Source organism: Stegodyphus dumicola, chromosome 10 (genome assembly GCF_044657685.1).
Source record: "Stegodyphus dumicola isolate Sdum_Otavi_A_Nest chromosome 10, ASM4465768v1".
In the NCBI taxonomy this organism is placed as follows: Eukaryota; Metazoa; Arthropoda; class Arachnida; order Araneae; family Eresidae; genus Stegodyphus; species Stegodyphus dumicola.
In genome coordinates this window covers 64,602,941-64,615,781 of record NC_140777.1, presented here as the reverse complement: position 1 = coordinate 64,615,781, position 12,841 = coordinate 64,602,941, and the positions used below count along the sequence as shown (strand labels likewise).

The window sequence follows — 12,841 nt, the reverse complement described above, 5'->3', positions numbered from 1 at the left end:
AAAACAAATCAAAGACAATATAAAAATAATATAAAAAATAATATAGAAAATAATATAAATAAGATCAGTGAATGTACATGAAGATATAAAGGCCAGAAAAGGTATTAAGTAACTGTCTATTAGCTCTTGGACAGTGAAAATGCTTTTTTCCTTTCTTAAATTCTTAATCATTGCGACACGACAATTAGCCAGAAATTAATTAATTTCCATTCACTAGTATTTTCAAAAAAATCTTAACAGATGGTGTCTCTCAGATAAGAACTCCACAAAATACATCCCTCAAGAATTCCAAGTCCCACCCACTACCATAAATTGCTTCAAGTTTTACCGACTGATATTATTCAAAGCCCCTACTGCCGTTAAGAATTTTCGGACACCCTACACTTCTGAGTCAGACACGAAGAGAACACTTTGCCAACTCCCCCACTAGAAAGAATGTAAGTTACTTAATACCTTTTCTGGCCTTTATATCTTCCTGTACATTCACTGTTCTTATTATATATTATTTTCTATATTATTTTTTATATTATTTTTATATTGTCTTTGATTTGTTTTTACAAATTTTGCATTATTTATCTTTTTTTATAATCTTCTATGTTTATTTCAACTTTACTTTGAATTCGATTTCATAATGACAATTTCCAATGTTTAATTTCTACAAATAATATGGTACTCAAATGCATAAACATGAAAGTGTCGGGGACGATTACTCGAGTTAAATAGGATTTCTCTACAGTAATTGATTTTTACTCCAAATTGAATTGACTAAAATGCTTCATAAGAATAAGTTCTTTGAATATCAGCATTGGTTCATAATTCCTTCTATTCGCGGAAATATTTGGCCTGACTAGAATTGCCGGTTTGCCTTTAACTTATAACTCGAGTAAAGACGAAACACTTTCGTATTTACGTATTTTTATCAATTATTGTTCATTGAACGGGAGTTGGTTTGTTCCCCTTGAAAAGTCAACTAATTTCCGATCAATGACAATGATTACATGTTTTAATTTTTCCTTTTACAATTGAAATTTTATTCTTCATGATGATTTAACTCCAGTCCCCGTTAAAACATTATTAACATTTTGCTTTCAAATTACTTCAAAACATCTTTCAAAATATAACTTACCAGTATGGATGCACGCTTTTAAAATAATTCTACTTTAATTAAACTTAGGAGATAATATAATCAATTAATCAATACTGTTTAGGAAATAAATTATTATATATATATATATATATATATATATGCGGGAGAAAGGAAAAATAAGCAATGCCCTCTTCGAGACTCGAGCCTGGATCTTTCGAATATGAGCCAATTGTACTAACCGTTACACCATGAAGGCATTCTAGAAGGAGGGAGAAAATACCTTATATTAATATCAAGTGTCATACATTACAAGTTTAAAAAATTGTATTTGAACTCGAGTGGATAAACTTGAGTATTTTATGAACGATTGGAAATTCGAACAAGATATAGGCAGAGTGTGAGCTAATAGTAGAATTTTAATAAAGGCAATTTTACAGGAAATTAAATTATTTCAAAATATTTAACCTCATTTTACACTTTTAAAATATATTAAAGTATTTTAATTGAAATTAATATATTTATATTCAAAATTCTTGGAAAGAAGATTTGGCTTGTCATCCCAATCGTTTTTCTATTTATTATTTTTAATATTATTACGTTAAAAGCCTTTTTGAAAACAGTGATTTTTTAATATGATAGCTTTATAATTCGTGATGACGAAATTTCTTAAAAGGAATTAAAACAAAATGTTGAATTATACTCCATCCGTCCCAAATTAGTTGTTACGTTTAGGTCGAAAATTTTGTCCCAAATTAGTTGCTGCATTTCAAGTCGGTGGAGTTATAAGTAACTTTCTAAGCAGTTTAGTAAATTGACATCCGTAAAATTATATTAACAGTTACAGCAGTTTAAAATCAGATACATCCCATCTACATTAAACATCTAAAAGTTGTTATAAACATAAAAAGCATTTATTATTGGAAACTTTAAATCATATGTTTCAAGTAAACCTTCAGCAAGGGAAAATCTTCAGCAGAGGGAAAAGAAAAAAACACAAGTAGTGTCTTTGTGTGTATGTATGTTTTACGAAAACGAGTACAAACGTTTTCGCTGGGTAAACATTGTTTGGTTCTTTCCACAAACAATCCGATACGGGCTAGTGTATCCGATTGTTTCGAGAAGAGCTGTTGAGTTGGCCCTGAAAAGGCAAAGACGTCTGTGTATATTCTTCGGAAAATTGTCGTAGCATTGAAAATTTTTTAAACGTTAGCGATGGAAAAATAGACGGGAAAATCGCATGTGCAAGAATTCTAGCTTCCCTCTTGGATGAAAGTTATAGAACCGCCTCACATACATACTGACGTTTCGAGATGTAGACAGGAGTGCTGTAATGCCACACTTTATATAAACACCGCTTCGCCTCAAGAGACAACGTAATTTGATTAAAAAAAGAGAAGATACGGCCACGTAATATTAAAATCGTAACACTAGCTGAATTGTTCTAACGTAAAAGTGTACGAGAAATCTGGTGAGTAATAAACAAGTAGTAATGTTTTGTAGAGACTACTAGTTTCGTTAACATAATAATAAATCGAGGATGCCTGTTATGAATCGATCACCCTCTCAAGCGCAACCCTGGTTGGCATTGTGCCAAAACACATAGACTCGTCCAAAAGGGGTGGTATTACTTGCTGCGACGTGAAAGGTCTTCTCATCTCCGGAAAAGCTATGCTGGAGGGAAAGAAAGTCCCCATCCTTTCACCCTATTTTGAGAATAATTCGGTCCGAAATGCGCATGCGTGTTTGCGATCATGGTCGCGGATGAGTCGGTCATGCTATATCACAGTTCTTTGTGTTGCCCTCTGCAGCTTAAGCGATGGTGTAAAATTGAAATTACAAACGATAACACACAAACAAACAAAATACAAACGATTAATTTTTCCTTTTACAATTGAAATTTTATTCTTCATGATGATTTAACTCCAGTCCCCGTTAAAACATTATTAACATTTTGCTTTCAAATTAGTTCAAAACATCTTTCAAAATATAACTTACCAGTATGGATGCACGCTTTTAAAATAATTCTACTTTAATTAAACTTAGGAGATAATATAATCAATTAATCAATACTGTTTAGGAAATAAATTATTATATATATATATATATATATATATATATATATATATGCGGGAGAAAGGAAAAATAAGCAATGCCCTCTTCGAGACTCGAGCCTGGATCTTTCGAATACGAGCCAATTGTACTAACCGTTACACCATGAAGGCATTCTAGAAGGAGGGAGAAAATACCTTATTTACTCCCCCTTTTAAAGGCCACTGGGTATTAGGGGACCCAGTCGTCAAATCTTGGTGGAGAAGAATCATCATCCACCACCTTTTTTTTAGTTCAGGCATCATGCAGGAGATATGAAAATTTAGCAATGTGCTTGCCTGGACTCTTAACTTGAACCTCTCGAATACGCGCCGAGTGTGCTAACCATTACACCGCGAAGGCATGCTGGAAGGAGGGAGAAAATACTATCCTGTTATGTATTATTTCAGCCTGTACTGTCAATTCTACTTTCCGCTTCCTCACCCGGATGTAAATAAGTTAGTAAGTAAACATGTTTAGAATGCAAATGAGTGAAGAGTATTTATGGCGAAGCTTTTGCGATTGAAAGGAATTGCGAGAATTGGCTATGTCAACTTTTGCTGTCAGGGTTTAGCCGTTGCATTAAGTGCACCAGTAAGTTAATTTTCTGAAAAGGCCTGTTAGGCTAATCTTGAAATCCTCTATTTATTACCTTGAAAATTTAGGTTTATTGGTTGTGCTGATGCTTTAGCAACTCAATATTTTGTCGATTGAGTTGTTAAAATATCAACACAACAATTTAAGTATTGTTGTATGGTTGTGCTGAAACTTTAGCAACTCATTCGTCAATACTGAGTAGCTAAAGTATCAGCACATCTGTACAACAATATTTAAATGTAAGCAGTAAGCATAAATATGCAGAATGAAGTAAGCTTTGTAAACAATTTTATAGCTAACTTAATTTTGATAGCAAACACTCATGTAAACAGATCATGTTTGCAAACACGCCCTAAAAGAACATCATCTACATCATGCCTTTATCTACTGCAATATGCAATGTCCTGAAAGATGATGCCTGTACCATTACAATAAATAATGCCATAAAACATATACATGTACAACTATGTATCGCTATATATATCATGTAATGTAATGCATTTTAATTTAACGCCCGACGGTGCAGAACTTGCGGTGTTGGCTGGAGTCACAATTTCATTGTGACTCGAAGACGCCGGAATGTTGTTGTTTTTCTAGTTTGTGTTTAGAGCTAATGTGTACTTACTTCAGGTAAATATTAGGTGGCTCCTTTACTTCTACTACGTAACATAACATCACAAGCAGTAGTCTATATGTTAAGCACAAGGTGTACTCTTGGATAAAAGGTTTCAACCTTTAACCTTATTCTATTGTTACTGAACATCAAGTTGATTAGTGAGTTTGGTTTGGTTTAGTGTATGTGAGCACAGCAAAGCCTCGAGGGCTATCTGCCTGAGTAGAGGGATGCCTTCGTGGAAGTCTTTCTAAGAGATACTGGCTCATGTACAAATTACACATGGGGAAAACTACGAAAAGGCCCATGCAGTCAGCCCGTCTGCGGGATTGGAAACTCTGACTGAACTTCCAGTGTTCCACGACTTTACCGCTTGGCGGACTCTTTTGACTAGTGAGAAGTCACCAGCAATCTTACAGAAGGTCATTGACAGTTTGCATGCTCCTGTGAAGGATTATAACTTGTTTGTTAGCTCCATTCTTGAAGCTAACATTCAAACATAAAATTCTATGTTTTACTGGGGTTAGTTTCATAAAAAAAATTTCTATTGATTTCAAAAGAGAAAAAAAAATTGAGCATTTTTTGAGATAAGAATAGTTGAGATAAGCAGTATGCATAACAACTTACATATGTTACATTCTAAACGTGAAAAAAAATTTTTTGATTGGTAGAACGTATCTCATCTAAGACTTAATCATTTATTTTGGATTCGCAAAACTTTCTAGACATTGTTCCTTTGAAAAAGTTCAAATATCAGAAAAAATAAATAATTAGTTAGACAAATAAAAATTAATAAATAATGGAGTAAAAGCTGTACATTAAGCAAGCGTCAGTCATCCAATTCTCAAGCTTTTCATGTAGGCACAAGGCTCAACAGCGGCTAAGCGGTAAAAAACATGGAGGTAGGAAGTAAGATGGAGTCGCCCTAAACAAGTTTCTCCGTACCCTGCTCTGAAGCACCGGCGATCCCTACGTGGTGACCAAAAAATTGGGTCATTTACCATTGAGTTCTATGGGATTTGACGCGTTCTGGTGTAAATATTTTGTAATTACGTCGCAAATATACATATAAATGTATATATTTTCTTTTTCTACAACACTTCAGAGTCCTAAGTATGTGAAAACAACATATTTTTAAACAGCATTTCATTCTGAACTGAATTAAATGCTATACTTTTCACAGGACGGTTTAATTTGAATGAAATATTTTCACAAGTTTTCGTTAATTACATTAGGAAAAAAAATTAAGGTAATTCGATTTTATTCGGTTAAGGTACAAAAATTAAGATCAAAGTTTATTGTATTATTAATATTAAAATTATGCATTATTTCTTTTCTATTTATAGAGCTTCTTCCTAAAATTCTTTCTTAAATATGACATGGTTTTTTGGCTTCTTTTAAATCGAAAAATGTAAGTCAATTTATAATTAATGCTCTATTCGGTTCATTTTAAATTAGAGAATTATTAGGAATTAGCGAAAAGGGAATAATTCTTTTAATTATACTTATCAGATTTTTTTTTTTTTTTTTTTTTTACCCTTCATTTCAACAATACATATTCCAAAACTCTTTATTACGTTCTTAAGTGCACATCTCATAGCATTTGCTTTACAATACCTTTTAGCAGATTGCTTTCCAATACGAACAATTCTTGCTTAAATAATTTTATAACGTATTTGTCAACAGGATTTCAATTTATGTTTACAATTCAATATTAAAGTTATTATATATTTAGATAACATTTATAATCATTATAAATTAGATACATTTAATCATTAGATTTCTTCACAGTACTTTCACAGTTGTTTATAAGTGAATAAATTCTTCATTTCAAATACATTTATAAATAATTTAATGAATATTTAAGTATTTTGTCAAAGGCAGATATATGCTTTTTGCAAGCACGTGCATAAATACCCATACATATTTCCTATTTATCATTTCCGGCATGTGCAAATCTTTAATTTCTGTGCATTCACTATATTTTTCGTGTAAAGTAATTTACACTAATTTAGCATACACCCGAAAGTTTTACATAAAAAATATATATGAATATAATTTGAATGAAAATTATAAGTATTATTTTTAATACCCACTCAAAGGTCAGTTTTTCTTCAAAATTCCTCCACGATGGCATCTATCTCTTTAGGCAGATAGCCCTTGCATGCGTTACTCTATTTAATAAAAACTTAATCTGACCTATGTGCCTAATTACAAATATTTTAACATACATAATTTTATATTTACATTTAGCCATCAAGTTTCAAACTTTTCAAATCTTCTAGAAAATAAATTTTGGCAGATCTCTTTTAGCAATTTTCTTAAAATCTATATTTTTGTAGTGCAACAGCTTAGAATTTTATAAAACAAATTCATCATCAAAATCGCTGTTGTTAGTTATCGAAAAATAACCAAGATGCGATTTTTGCGTAAATGTCAGTAAACTATACAAATTGCTATTATCCATCACACTATGAATGTTTCTTTCATGCGAAAGTGTCCCTTTTTCGATTTCTATGGAACTGTCGTGTGTCGAAATACTATCAGAATCTTGTCAAGCGAGCTTCTGAATGTAAACAAAGAACACCCCGTCTGGTGACCCAAGCTTCAAAGCAGTGCTTCACTTCTACCGCGGAATGGCCCCTCCTCCCTTTCCTACCTCCATGCTAAAAAACGCTGAACACTGGTAGCTCGGTCCGGGGTTTAAATTCCGATGGAAAGGCTGACAGCATGGGCACTTTCGTGGTTTTCCCCTTGCGTAACATGTGTACGAGCGAGTTTCCTTTAAAATGTCCTCCACGAAGGCATGCCTTCCCTTGGCTTAGTGTCATTTCGTCCGTTCTCTTTTCATGCCGAGTTTGAAATAGTGTCGTTCGTCTGCTGCCATTCGCACTTATTCTGTCTTTCCCATTTCATTCGATGTTCGAAAAGTCACATTATGATTAAGAAAAGATATTATTCAAACGAACTGACCCTTACTACTTTGAATTAAGTTAGCCTTTGTGTTCTAATATTTATTAAACATTTTCTTTAGATAAATTTATTCTGAGCAGAATAATGAATTTCAGACATGTTCAAGAGGTGTGTGTTTGAATGTAATTCCATTTTTGTCATATAGTGTCTTTTTTTTTCAATTTCACATACTTCTAAATAAAAATAGAACGCCTGTTCCTGTGCTTTGACAGAAAATCAAAATGTAGCAAGTGTATAACGAAGATGTACATGTTTTATTAAAAATATAGCGAGCCCTCTATAACGCAACCGTTCATGGTTTTAAAGGATTTTGGTTGTAGATATGGTGATCTTAGAAATGTGATATTCACTGGCAATGTTTGTTTATGTTCACAAAAAATACAGGTTTCTTTCAAAAGGTGACCTCTTAGAAATGTCGTCAATAGATATAATTCACTGTAATTATTTTCTAATGGATAATGGAATTAATTTAATCTAATGTCTAGAAAACAGCTATTTACCGTAGGGAGATTTAAAAGCACTATAACTGTAATTAAGAGCACTGTAATTGTTCCTTCACAATCAGCTGTAATATAAGATTAGCTGGTTTCTGTGTATTTTTCATGTTATGTAACTGATATCCATAAATCTTGAACAAATATACAGCAAATGCAAGAGAAATTATTAAAAAATTACAATTTGAAACATTAATACTATTTTTCTATTACTATATATAATACTATTAATGAATGATGAATTTATATAATATGTATACTTAGAATCTAAAAGCGATGAACTTTGATGACTCTATAAATATATATTTATGTAGTTACAAAATTTTATTAGATGTTATTATATGCATAGTTCTTTATAATCTTCCCAATCTCTAATGAAATGTTACATATTTATTACTACAGTTTGAGATGATTTTACTTAAATTTGTAGATATGCTGACTTCTGAGAGTTGTTCCATCCCCACCCAAAATAAATAAATAAATAAAATAAAAATTAAAAACACTATTCCGAATTGCTGTAGTTTAAAGATTAAGAGGTTACATTTGGAATTCATTTTTTTGACAGGGTGTCAGCTGACAATTTTAATTTATTCTGAAGTCGAAAAGAAACTATTTCTAGAAAATCACCAAATTATAATTGTTACATTCAAAAAAGCTTTCAGTGAGAAATATGTTTAAACTTTGATAATAAGCTCAGTCTAAAGTAAAGAATAAAGTATCTCTTAGCCAAGTTTTCATTGTGCTTAACTGTTTTAATATTCCTAAACTAAAAAGGAACTAAAATGAACTAAAGGAAAAACTAAAAAGAAATTTAAAAAAAAAAAAAAAAAAATCTGAAATGTTTCAGATTTTAAATTACGTCCAAAGGGGCGTTTTTTAACATTTTGTGTGTTACCTTTCTTTATCAAATATCATGTTCCTCGCACTTAAACCATAAGATCCAGTGCAACAGCAATATCGCAAAATACTCGTAGTTTTAAAACGAGCATATCTTTAGAATTTCCGATACAGAGACTCACGCGCTGGAGATAAAAATGTTTTTTCTGCACAACGTTGCCATTGCTCGCTTTGAAATCCTTGAGTTTGTTAATCAAAAATTCGTCAAAGTTTTAAAAAATAGGAAATCGATCATAAAACAAATTTCAAATTTCAAATTTGGTCTTCCACATGCTCATATTCGTTGGAGGATTACGTTATTCAAAATTCGATGACTCTATGTACCATTGTTTTATCACAATACGAGAAATATACATACATTTATGCAGATTTTTCATTATTTAATTTCTTCAAATATAATGCAGGACTCTAACATTTTGTGGCAACAGTTTGAAAAGTGAACCGACGTTTATGAGTCCGACGCAAAATGCCAAAACGAAACTAATAGTCCTTCGGGATTCAAATCCCTTTGGACTAAAAATAAAATTCAAGTGTTTTTAATTAAAAAGTTAATGGTTTTAATAATGAAACATAATTATATTTAATCTCAGTCATATTACCTTAAAAATGGCATGTGAGAAACTCCGCAATGATATTTTTCATTTTCACATACTCATACCAAAGTTAAATAAGTAAATAAATAATAAAATGCAATTTCAGATTTATCATCCAAACGTTATAGCTAATCACTTAATCAGAGAGTATAAAGTTTGCTTTCAATGTAATAAATTAAACAAATAAAGAAATGATAAAATACAAACTAGACATATATTTGAAACATTGAAATTCAGATTTGAGTACTCCATTTATTATAATTAAAATTATAAATACACGATTTAGTAATAAAAAAATAAGCCCCTTTTATCGGCGTGTGCTTATATCTGTGTGGACTTTTATCAATGTGCGCTTTCATCGCTGTGGGTATTTGTCGCATGGTCAATTATCATAGTGGGCCTTTTTTTTGTGGGCTTTTGTTTGTTAACCAGTCCATGCATATCATTAAAGCTTCTTTTGATAAACATTAAACATAACAGTAAATGGCAAAAAATAAAAATTATCTAATATAAAGTATAACTGTGTGTGTCAGTAAGATAGAATAAGAAACAGACTGTTGTTTAATGCAATGAATAAGTAAGAATAACAAATAGTTTATAAAATACACACCATAATACGTGTACATCCAATGCACATTAACTTTTTGGAAAATTTTGGAATGTGTATATTGAAATCACTTGTGAAATGCAGAGTTGCCAACTCTCCCGATTTAGGCGGGAGACTCCCGATTTTCGACCGCTCTCCCGCCAATCCGATTTACAATATATTTCTCCCGACTTTTTCTCACGAATCTTTTAATTTTTCTGGGGGCTTCATAGTTCGTGCTGGTCTTTTCTGTACAGAATTTCCATGACTATCATTTCCAGGTTCTTCATTTATTTGTGGATACTCGGTTGGCTTTTCCAATGAATTGTTATCATCGTGTTCATCATCACTGTTGGATGGCAAAATTTTCTCAGCTTCTTCATCTGTTGTATTATCTTCTCTATAGTATCTGTCAGTTATTTCTGAATTATTTACATTTCCATTAGTTTGTTCCTTATAAAAAATAATAAGTTCTTCTAATATTTGATTTTTATCGAATTTTAAATAATTTTCTTTTAGTAAAGGTGATCTATGTTTCTGTTCATCAAATTTTACATCCCTCACTTCTTGAATTTTATTTAGTTCAGGGCTATAAATTTTGTATGCTTTTCTCTTCATGCTATAGCCTATCATAATTCCTTTTTTAGCTTTTAGATCCATCTTTCTATGTTTCTCTCGTCTTATATGAACATATGCTTCATATCCAAATCTTGTAAGATAAGTAATGTTAGGCTTGCGTTCTTTATATAGTTCATGTGGTGTAAACCTTTTATCATTTTTGTGACTCCTGTTATTCACATGTACAGCTACCTTAACGCTTTCAGACCAAAATTTTATCGGTAATTCTGCATCAATTAACATAGTTCTAGCAGATTCAATTATAGTACGATTAAAACCTTCAGCTTTTTCGTTACTTTCCAGAGTATAAGGCGTTGTAAGTTCATGTTTAATTCCCATTTTTTCAAAAAAAAAAAAAAAAAAAACTTATATTTTTAGCTAAAAACTCACTACCATTATCACTACGAATTCTTTTTAGTTTGTTTCCTGTATGTCTTTCTACTTGAATGATAAGTTTGATTAGAGCTTCTCAAGTTTCACTCTTCTTCTCAATTGTTATCACAAATATGAAATTACTGTAATCATCTACCACTGTTAAAAAATAACAGCTTCCATCTATTGATTTCTTAATTGGTCCAACTAAATCTATGTGCCATAATTCTAAAATATCTTCAGATTGCTTAAATTTCACACTTTTATAAGATGTTTGTGTTATTTTACCTAATGTATAAGGTTGACAATTGTTTTCAGAAATTTTTACATTTTCTAACCCAATGACCGATGAGTGTTTTTTCATTTCTATCAGCCTTTGATAATTTATATGACCTAGTCTCTGATGCCATAGTACATCATTAACATAACTAATTTTAGCTTCTTCAACAATATTTCCTTCAACTTCAAATTTATTTCCATTTCTGTTAGCTATATATAGAATGTTTCCCTGTTTATGATCACTTCTGCTTTATTCTTGATAAAAATTACTTTTAAATCATGATCTACAATTTTTGATACTGACAGCAGATTTTCCCTTAAATTCGGTACTTGCAGAACATTTTCTATCAGTTCTTATTTCTATCAGTTTGCATTTTAATGTTACCAATACAACTCTATTTGATCATGGCCCCTTTTTCAGCCGTCATTATTTGTCGTTCTTCATCTTTAAAATGAGTAAATATTTCTTTATTAGTTGCCATGTGAGATGTGGCTCCTGAATCAATAATCCATTTAATTTTTCTATTCTGTTGTTCATTTATTTTATTCTTTCCATCATTTCTATCTTGATTAAGATATGTGCTTTCTATTTTCTTAGGTACTTCAAATAAGCATGTAGCTGATTCATATTCTCTTTCCTTGACATTCTATAAGTTTTATTTGTTACATTTCTCTGCTGTCGGTGTTCTTGTTTAGTTTTCATTTTACATTCAGTTGATTTGTGGCCGAATTTTCCAAACCAAAAGCATTTTATAATATTATTATTATTTCGACATTCTTTTATTAATTGTCCTAATTTTCCACAATTAAAGCATCTTCTTTCATATTTCGATTTTATCCAGTTTTCTTTTGCCTTAGAACTTACTTCTATTTCTTTTCCTCTTTGTTTATTTTTTCCTTCTGTTTCTTTTAAAGCTTGTCTAATTGAAGCTAGATCTTTCTCTTTATTGCTTTTAATAATTTTAACATCAAATTCCTTTCTAAGTCCTTCTAGTATGAAGTAAATTAATTCTTTATCTCTTATTTCATCTCCAACTTGAATACTTTTACTTTAGAATTACAACTCTATTCATATAATCATCTATTGATTCATTTTGAGTCATTTTCAGTTGAACTAATTCTATTCTACATTTGATTTGAATATCTTCTGTTCTTGCTGTGGGCCCACCAGCAGCCGAGCAGTAAAGTCGCTGAACACTGGTAGTTCGGTCCGAGGTTCGAATCCCGCGAACGGGCTGGTTGCATGGGCGTTTTCGTGGTTTTCCCCATGTGTAACATGTATACGAGCCAGTTTCCCTTAGAAAGTTCTCCACGAAGGCATCCCTCCTCTTAGGCAGATAGCCCTAGTGTGCTTTGCCATAATTAAATACACCAAATGAATGAAATGTCTGTTCTTGCCGCCATTTCATTTTTGATTTTTTCCCATAACTTCTTTGCGTTCTTTTCATTCGCATGTTTTAACGCTTGTGGAGCTGTCATAGTTTGATTCATTATATTTCTTGCTATCGCGTTATTATCATCCCATATTTCCCAAGTTTTTATTTCATTTTCGAAATTAACATCATCCTTTTTATATGGTTTTGGTGGTTCATCAGCTTCTATCATACTTCTCCATATTTTTAAACTTTTTAATTCACTTTCAAT

At 31.4% G+C, this 12,841-nt stretch overlaps 1 protein-coding gene and 1 long non-coding RNA gene across 17 annotated transcripts in view; one reads left to right on the top strand and one right to left on the bottom strand.

Annotated features, from left to right (window-relative positions):
- The window catches only part of LOC146994992 (uncharacterized), a 104,509-nt gene extending 95,570 nt beyond the window's left edge, over nt 1-8,939 (bottom strand). For 2 of the 6 annotated variants that reach the window (XR_015043437.1, XR_015043436.1), the window contains exon 1: nt 8,748-8,912. This is a non-coding gene — a long non-coding RNA (uncharacterized LOC146994992). Of the gene's footprint in view, nt 1-8,747 lie in introns of all 6 variants that reach the window. The other 4 variants (XR_015043439.1, XR_015043435.1, XR_015043438.1 and 1 more) reach the window with 4 other exon arrangements.
- Nucleotides 1-12,841, top strand: part of LOC146994990 (uncharacterized) — a 192,803-nt gene that overhangs the window by 106,791 nt on the left and 73,171 nt on the right. The window lies entirely within an intron of this gene.